We start from the raw sequence: 8997 nt of genomic DNA, 5'->3' as shown, positions 1-8997 counted from the left end.
GTTTTAGGCTTCTTAGGGTATATTCCTAGAAGTGGGATCACTGGGTCAAATGGAAGATCAATTTTTAATTTTTTGAGGTGACACCATATTGTTTTCCACAGTGGCTGCACCAGTCTGCATTCCCACCAGCAGTGTACTAGAGTCCCCTTTTCTTCACACCGTCGCCAACACTTGTTGTTTGATGATTTGTTGATGGCGGCCATTCTGACAGGTGTGAGGTGATACCTCATTGTTGTTTTAATTTGCATCTCTCTGATGATTAGTGATGATGAGCATTTCTTCATATGTTTCTTAGCCATTTGTATGTCCTGTTTGGAGAGGTGTCTATTTAGTTCCTCTGCCCATTTTTTAATTGGATTCTTTGTCTTCCTTTTGTGGAGTTGTATGAGCACTCTATATGTATTGGAAATTAACCCCTTATCTGATATATCATCGGCAATTATGCTCTCCCATACAGTGGGTAGCCTTTCCGTTTTGATGATTGTATCTTTTGCTGTGCAGAAGCTTTTGAGTTTGATGTAGTCCCATCATTTAGAGATATATTTATTTCTTTACCTTCTTCCTTCCTATGTCTGTCTAACTTCTGTCACTAATTCCTCCTACTTGTTTACCCCCCTCTTTCTTGTTCCCTTCAGGGGAAATACTGGTCAGTTTTCCATCTTTTGCCTCTTCCTCCCAGGCCCCACCTGACACTCCCCGTCCTCTAATTGAGCTAGATGAATGCCTGTAATTATGACACAGGAATGTCAATGAACAGGCGGGCATATTAGTCACTTGTTATTGTGCAGTAAAAAGTATGACATCATCTTGAAAGGCTGAGAATGTCCTGCAAATGTCCTTCAGACCTTCCTTGCTTGCCCCTGTACCAACCATGCAGGTATTTAATTTGTTTCTGCTTCATGTGAGGATTGATTTTGGTTACTTGTCACTTTTATTCTGATTGACAAAAATCAGCAATAATTTTTAAGGGATCTTCATTAGTTGTGATTGGAAGTTAGAGCTCATGTCTGATCCTGTGTGCATGATGCTGCAAGATTATTTAACTTCTCTCTCCGTCACAGTTCTTAGCATAATAATACTGTCCCCGTTCATCATACAGAATTATTCTGAAGGTCAATAAAATAGTATATATGAAAGTGATTTTTAAATATAAAAGCTTTATACAAAATGTTGAATTTAAATAATTCCAAAATTTGCCCTGTGCAGTTTTGCTGAGTGGTTAGAGCATCAGTCTGCGGATTGAAGGGTTGTGGGTTCAAGAGCATGTACCTGGGTTGCAGGTTCGATCCTTGGTCCTGGTCAGGTTCATGCAGGAGGCAACCAATAGATGTGTCTCTCTCACACTGATTTTCTCTCTCTCTTTCTCACTCCCCCTCTCTTTTTCTTCCCTTTCATGCTTATCTTAAAATCAATGGAAAAATAACCTCAGGTGAGGATAAAAAAAAATTTAAATGACTTTAATTTTTTGCAGTTAAAATATTTTTAGACAGAAGTATACATGTTAAATTAAATGTGCATTAAGTTTAATAGAAATTTCCTTCCTAATCTACTTCTGAGGAAAAACAAACATTTATTATGTCTATATAAGCTCATATTTTATATTGATCTCATTAAAGGGAAATTCCATTTTCTCCCCGTTGGTGCCACAGCCGGAGTTCTCTGTAAGGCCCAGTGAGTCTCTCCCCATTTTAGACCAGGAGCAGTATCTTTAGCAGAAGTGCACCACCCCGGGAAAACAGGATTCGGTCCAATGAAGACCCCTGCAGGACGCTGAGCACTGGCAGTAGGAAGACGAGCGCCAGCCTGGGAGAAGCGTTTGCCATGCACTTAACTGACGAAGGAGTAGGGTCCAGAGTACATTCAAGCTAAAGAGCCTCCCGCAAACCCATGACCCAGTGACAGCTCACATTCATACCCAGCTCACAGAGCTGGCGGTCTCACGGTCCCTTTGCACTCTTAGAATGAGAACCCCAGAGTTTGTATGTGTAGGTTATGTCTACTGGTATTTACTCATTGGAAATGAAAATGTTGCCCTGGCCACTTTGGCTCAGCGGTTGGAGCGTCGGCCTACGGACTAGAGAGTCCTGGGTTCGGTTTCTGCTAGGGGCATGTACCAAAAAAAAGAAAATACTAAATTTAAAGAATTTATTTAAAAATAATACATATTAAATAACAATTATGGAAGGACACATTTTTCAAAACAATTTTAATGAGAAGAGAAGCTTTGTTTGTTTGAAAATCTGAACTATCTAGCTTACTAGGGGACAGCTGGATTCCACATCTACGTCCAGTCTGCTGCTCTGTTTTATTAAATAAGATGAAGAAAAATGCCACATGAGGTATATATAGGAAGGAATTTTATGAGTCCAAAGGTAACAATAGTCTCAGCTTATGAAGCAGAATTTTCGACTGTTTCATGTAAGAGTAGAATCCATAAAAATCCTAGAAGAAAATGTAGGCAACAAAATTTCAGACATCACACACAGCAGAATTTTCACTGATACAGTGCCTAAGGCAACAGAAACAAAGGAAAAAATGAACACATGGGACTACATCAAACTAAAAAGCTTCTGCACAGCAAGAGAAACAACCATCAAAATGGAAAGGGAACTCTATATGGGAGATTATAATTGCCAATGATAAATCATATAAGGGGTTAATTTCCAAAATATGTAGAGTGCTCATACAACTCAACAAAAGGGAGACAAAGAATTCAATTAAAAAATGAGCAGAGGACTTAAACAGACACCTCTTCAAAAAGGACATACAAATGGCCAAGAGACATATGAAAAAATACTCAAAATCACTAATTATCAGAGAGATGCAAATTAAAATGACTGTGAGGTATCACCTCACACCTGCCAGAAGGGCTGCCATCAACAAATCATCAAACAAGTGCTGGCAAGGGTGTGGAGAAAAGGGGACTCTAGCACACTGCTGGTGGGAATGCAGACTGGTGCAGCCACTATGGAAAACACTATGGTGTTTCCTCAAGAGATTAAAAGTTGAACTGCCATTTGACCAAGTGATCCCACTTCTAGGAATATATCCTAAGTAGCCTGAAACACCAATCAGAAAGAATATATGTACCCCTATGTTCATAGCAGCACTATTTACAATTGCTAAGTTCTGAAAAGAACCAAAGTGTCCATCAGGAGATGAGTGGATAATAAAGCTGTGGTACATTTACACAATGGATAAATCTATGCAGCTGTAAGAAAGAAAGATCTCTTATCCTTTGAGACAGATGACACGGAGGGACCTGGAAAGTATTATGTTAAGCAAAATAAGCCAATCAGAGAAAGACAAGTATCACATGATCTCACTCATTTTTGGAATGTGATGAACAAAACAAGCTGAGGAACACAATAGACCCAGAGACATGGAAGTGGGGTGTAGACTGACAAAGCTCAGAAGAGGGGGATGTTGGGGGAGGGAAGAGATAAACCACAGAACTTATATACATGCATGTGTAAACAAGGACATAGACAATAATGCTGGGGATAGGGGCGGGATTGGGAGGAGGGTGTCAATAAGGGAAAAAGGAGAAACATCTGTAACAAAAATAAAATAAGATAGATAGATAGATAGATAGATAGATAGATAGATAGATAGATAGATAGATGAATCAGTCTCTTAGGAAGCAGTGAGCTCCTTGCTCCTGACTATAGTCAGAAGTGCCACAGAAGATGCTTGGATCTCGGGAGATGCCCCGAGGGCAGTAGGGTTCGCGGCTGGGATTGGCTACCCGCAGTTGTGGAGAATCCAACAGTTTGATGATGAGGCCTCTGGCAAGCAAGCTCACGCCACTGTTCACCTGTCCAGCCACTTGGGTGTTGCAGCTCCATTTTATTGGCAACTTTGCTTTTAGGATGCCTGTGTGCACTGATGTCGTTGCTCTTAATTCCCACAGTGGTGCTTCTGTTCTGGTCTGCCAGATCGACAGTTTGGGAGGTAAGTTTTGAGTGACTTCTAAGCCATGCTCTTGTATTGCTGGCAAGATTGTTAGGGGTAGTTTGTCTCATTGCTCCTTTGGAGTTTGTTTAATCTTCATTGTTCAGAAAGGAGCGACTGTTTTTCAAAACCTGATTGCACTTTAGTTTGAAAATTGTGTGTGTTTTAATGATGGAATTAGAAAATTTGGGGAAACATTCAGCATACTATAAAGAAGACAAGACCCTGGTTGGTTACAGTGTTGTCCCAATATGCCAAGGTTTCGGGTTTGATCTCCAGTCAGGGCACATACAAGAATCAACCAATGAATACATAAATAAGTGGAACAACAAACTGATATCCGCCCCCCCCCCCTTCCCTCTCAAAGTCAATAAATTAAAAAAAAAGGCAAACCTTACATGGAATCCCATACAACCTACATTGTAATGTATATTCTCAAGACTATTTCTAGGCAGAGATACTTTTAAAAACAACCTGTCATCTGGATACTGTTTTATACGTTGCTTTTCCATTTAATATGCACTTGTTCTATGTCAACTTATATTATCAATGTCATTTTAAAGGCTGCATGATGGCCAAAGCCCAGTGGGGGGCATGCAGGAGGTGGCCAATCAGTGTTCTCTCTCATTGATGTTTCTATCTTTCTCTCTCTCTCCCATCCTCTGTTTCTAAAATCAGTAAAAAAAAAAAAAGAAAAAAAAAAAAGGCTGCATGATGTATATGGTTGGTATACTTGGTAGTCATTTAGGTTTTTCAGTTATTTACCATGACATTTAAAAAAATATTTTTATTGATTTTTAGAGAGAGGGAAAAGGAGAGAGAAAGAAACATCTATGTGAGAGAGAGATATCGATCGGCTGCCTCCTGCATGCCCCCTACCAGGGATCAAGTCTGCAATCTGGGCATGTGCCCTGATCAAGAATTGAACTGGCATCCTTTTTAGTACACTGAGCCACACCAGCCAAGGGTCACCATGACATTTGAACAGCTATCCTTATTCTTACCTTTCTGCTGGTTGTATTTTATTTCCCTCCTTAGGATAAATTCCTAGGAGGGGAAGTGTTGAATCAATGGGTTCCCCATTTGAAGTATTGATCCGCGCTGCCATATTGCCTGCCCTACCGTGTGCCTGTTTACATTCTAATCACAGTGTAACTTATGTCAGTGAGGCAAAGCCAAACCATAAATTCTCTACAACACATCTTAAACATACATTTAAACTTGTTTAAACTGGAAAGAATTTAAATAATTTTGAGTGGCACTATTTTCTTCTTAAACACAAACAGGCTTGTCCTTGCTTGTCTGCCAGGACCTCAGGAGGCCTTCTCTGCACAGCTGCTGTTGGCCTCTGCTGGGGGACTGGCCGGGGGACCTGTCCTGTCCAGGTCTGTGACAGGCAGCACGGAGCCTCACAGCAGCCTCGCCCCGTGTTCATGGTTAAGACCAACCAGATATTTAGGCATTTAACATAATTCCAGGTTATTTTATTAACAGACAGTGAACTGTCTTAGTCATTTCAGGTTTTGATCTGTTCATTTTTGGTCCTTTTTGGTATCTGCACCAAACAAAAAGCAAGTCGGCATCAGCCAGCATTGGAAACATCTTTGAGGGCCGGGTCCGGTGTGATTATCCTTCAGTGTTAAATGGAGCCGGCTCACTTCCGAGGAGGACCCCCCCCCCCACTTCCAAGGAGGACCCCGCCCACTTCTGAGGAGGACCCCCCTCACTTCCAAGGAGGACCCTGCCCACTTCCGAGGAGGACCCTGCCAGAGGAGCTGGAGGTCTGGGGTGGAGGGTGGTCATCAGACGAAGTCCTCTCTCAGGGAATGTTTTGAAAACTGCGTGCATCTGCTCTCGTTTCCATAGAGCAGTGCTGATGCACATGGCAAATCACAGCAAGGGCCGTCTGTCTGCAGCCACCTTTAGCTGAGGTGTGTGTTCTGTGATCTGGGCCACCCTGGGACACAGTTGTGCAGCTGGAGAGAGATGTCCTCGGTGCTCTCCCCTCTGGAGATAACTCAGGGCCCCCTGCCTTCCAGGGTCCAGTACCCTCGGGTGGCGGGAGGTGGGCCCAGAGTCAGGGCCTAGGATCCAATCCTCACTCCCCAGTCCCAGCGGCTCCCTCCTGGGTCCTTCCTAGTCCTGCTGCCCAAGGACCCTGCCCTCCTCATGTCCTGGGTAGCTGTATAAACCTCAGAAGGGAGGTGGAGGGGCTGAGCATGATATAAATGGATAAGATGGGTGGGGCCCTTCTCCTGCCGGAGACTTGGAAGCTCTTTTGCCTCGGAAATGTCACCAACTCCCTGGACTGCTGAGCAGAGAATAGACACACTTACAAGCCAAGAAATGTCTGCATCACCGAACACTTGCTGTTAGGCTGCCTGTGCTGTCCTGTAACTCACCAAACTGTCCTCCGTTGAGTGGAGGACTACGTACTTCACAGACAGAACTTGGGCTTTGCAAGTAAGTGGGCCTGGGTCTGAACCCCAGCTCCCACATGACTGGTCTGTGACCTTCTGCCAGCTACTGACCCTGCCTGAGGGAGCGAAGGGAACGGCATGGGGTTAGCTTCCTGCAGCCCTGGAGCAGGTGGCCACAGGTTTGGCGACGTGAAACCACGTCCATCAATTCTCTTCAAGTTCTGGAGAAGTCAGATGGGTCTCGCTGGGTCACAGTCAGGAGTCAGCAGGCCGGGTCCCGGAGGCTCTGGGAGAAGGTCTCCTTGCCCGTTCCAGCTTCCAGAGGTCCCTGTATTCCTGGCCGGTGGCCTCCCCCGCCATTTCCAGAGCCAGAACCGGCACATCAGAGGAGCCACATCTCCGAGCCTGGCCTCCTCCTTCCACTTGGGCCTTGTGATTAAACTGGGCCCACCCCCGTGAGCGGGATGGTCTTCCCGTGCAAGGCCCCTGCCCAGTGGAAACACCCAGGTTCCAGGGATTCAGCGTGGGAGTCTGTGGGGTAGGAGGTGCGGCCCGCTGCCCGCCACAGGCACCCAACTCGGGCATGCCGCAGGGACCCAAGTGACAGTACCTGCGAAGCACAGGGCACTGGGCCTGGGCACAGCTGCCTGTCGACAGGCTTGGGCTTCCCCTAGATTAAACTGCTTGAGGGCAGAGAGGGGCCCTGCCCCCTTTCCTGTCCTCCACCATGCCTGGCAGAGTGCTGGGACCCTGCGTGCCCACGGGTCGGAACGCGCCTGAATCCCACGCCGGGTCCCCAGGACACAGAGCCGGCTGCCCACGGCGCTCCGCCCGCCCATCGCGCTCTGTTCTGTGGAAATAAACGGGCATCGGGAAACCGTTTGCCGGATGTTGGAGGTGCCGGAGCCCAGGTGGTTCCACCTGTAGTTGTGCTGATGGGACGATGCGCAGGCCCTCCCGCAGGAGAGCCGAGCCCTGGCTGTTCTCGCGCAGGGGAGCGCCCTCCGCCGCCGCCGAACGGGCCCCGCTGGCTCTGCACCTCGCAGACAGCTGAACCCCTGAACCTGTGACTGTCCAAGCCGTGAATCCGTCGGGCCCTGGGTTGAACACAGTTCCCCCGATAGTATGGACACGGCCCTTCTAAAGTGAGATCATGCAGCTTTGGGGGTCAGGGAAGCATCCAGTTCGGTTTTCTTAGAGGACACTTACCAGCTTTTAAATACGTTTCTCACCCCTTCCCATGCTTTAGGAGACAGACTCGGGCAGCACGATCCCGGTGCGAGTCCTGGGGTGATTCTCCCCCGGAAGTGTGCAGCCTCTCCCCGCCCCTGGGCTGCTCTCCGGGGAGGAGGACGTGGTGGGGTTACTGACTGGGAGGTCTGGGGGAGGAACTGGCGAGGGCGGCTTGGCTCCCGCTTCTCCCCTGTGGTTGACCCGGTGCCTGGAGTGTCAGCGCTGGTCTGACCCCGGCCCACAGCGAGGGGAGGGGAGCAGGAAAGGCCACGCCCCTGCCAGGAGGTGGGGTGGGACGGTGGGGAGGCCCGCAGGGCGGCTGGGATTGGCGGCCTCCGCCTCACCCTGGGGCTTAGTAATGAGAAGCCAGTGTTGCATCTTCAACGGAGGGCGAGGAAGCTGATCCTGCGCTGTGCAGCCTCTTCCATCCGCTCTCTCAACCGGTCTGGAGCCCAGGAGGGAAAGGGGAGCTGCGTCCACGTGCCCCCAGGGCTCAGCAGTCCAGGGGGCCTTTGCAACAGTGAAGTGGTTTTGCCACAAGGAATAAAAACGAACTTTGGTGGCTTTGGGTAACAACGCCCACGGTGAGTGTCGCACCCAGAACAGCAGCTCCGCAGGCCTTGGCAGCAGCACGCGGTGGAAATACAGGCTCCTCACCTTAAGGAAGGTGCTTGGGCGCAGTTAGCCAGGGGGATCCGAAAGGCAGGAGGATACCGTTGCTCAGGAGGCAGACTGCAGAATGCAAGACGTTGGAAACTTACTGTTGAGAGGGTGTGGACAAACCGGCTAGCTATAAAAATTACAAAGGTATATTGCCCGGCCGGTGTGGCTCAGTGGATTGAGCATCGTCCCATGGACTGAGGGGTCTCAGTTCCATTTCTGGTCAGGGCACATGCCCGGGGTTCGGGCTGGGTCCCCAGTAGGGGGCGTGCAGGAGGCGGCTGATCGATGTCTCTCTCTCACATTCATGTTTCTCTCCCTTCCTCTCTCTGAAAAAAATCAATAAAAACTTATTTTTAAAAACAATTACAAATGTATATAATCTTTGACTCGAAAGTGGTAGCTCAGTAGTGTCCTGGGGCTAGATTTACTCTCATACCAAAGGGTTTTAATTGCAGCCTTTCTTGGGTAAAAGCAAAATATTCTAAATAACCCAACTATCCATTAAAAACTAATAAATTACTGTACCAACTACAAAAAGATTTGCGAGATATAATATTAAGTAAAAAACAAAACAGAAAAATGTAGTGCACTTGTATCTATAATGGCTGAAGGAAGGTGAGCCAGGTGAATAGGGGTGTTTTGTCGTTAAGTTGTAGGAGTTCTTTATTATTCGGGGATTGAGCCCTTATCAGAAGAGGTGAGGCTCCGGACTCCTTTTCACCGTATA

This window comes from Molossus molossus, unplaced genomic scaffold, assembly GCF_014108415.1.
Source record: "Molossus molossus isolate mMolMol1 unplaced genomic scaffold, mMolMol1.p scaffold_m16_p_3, whole genome shotgun sequence".
NCBI lineage: Eukaryota > Metazoa > Chordata > Mammalia > Chiroptera > Molossidae > Molossus > Molossus molossus.
Note: the sequence above shows the minus strand (reverse complement) of the source record.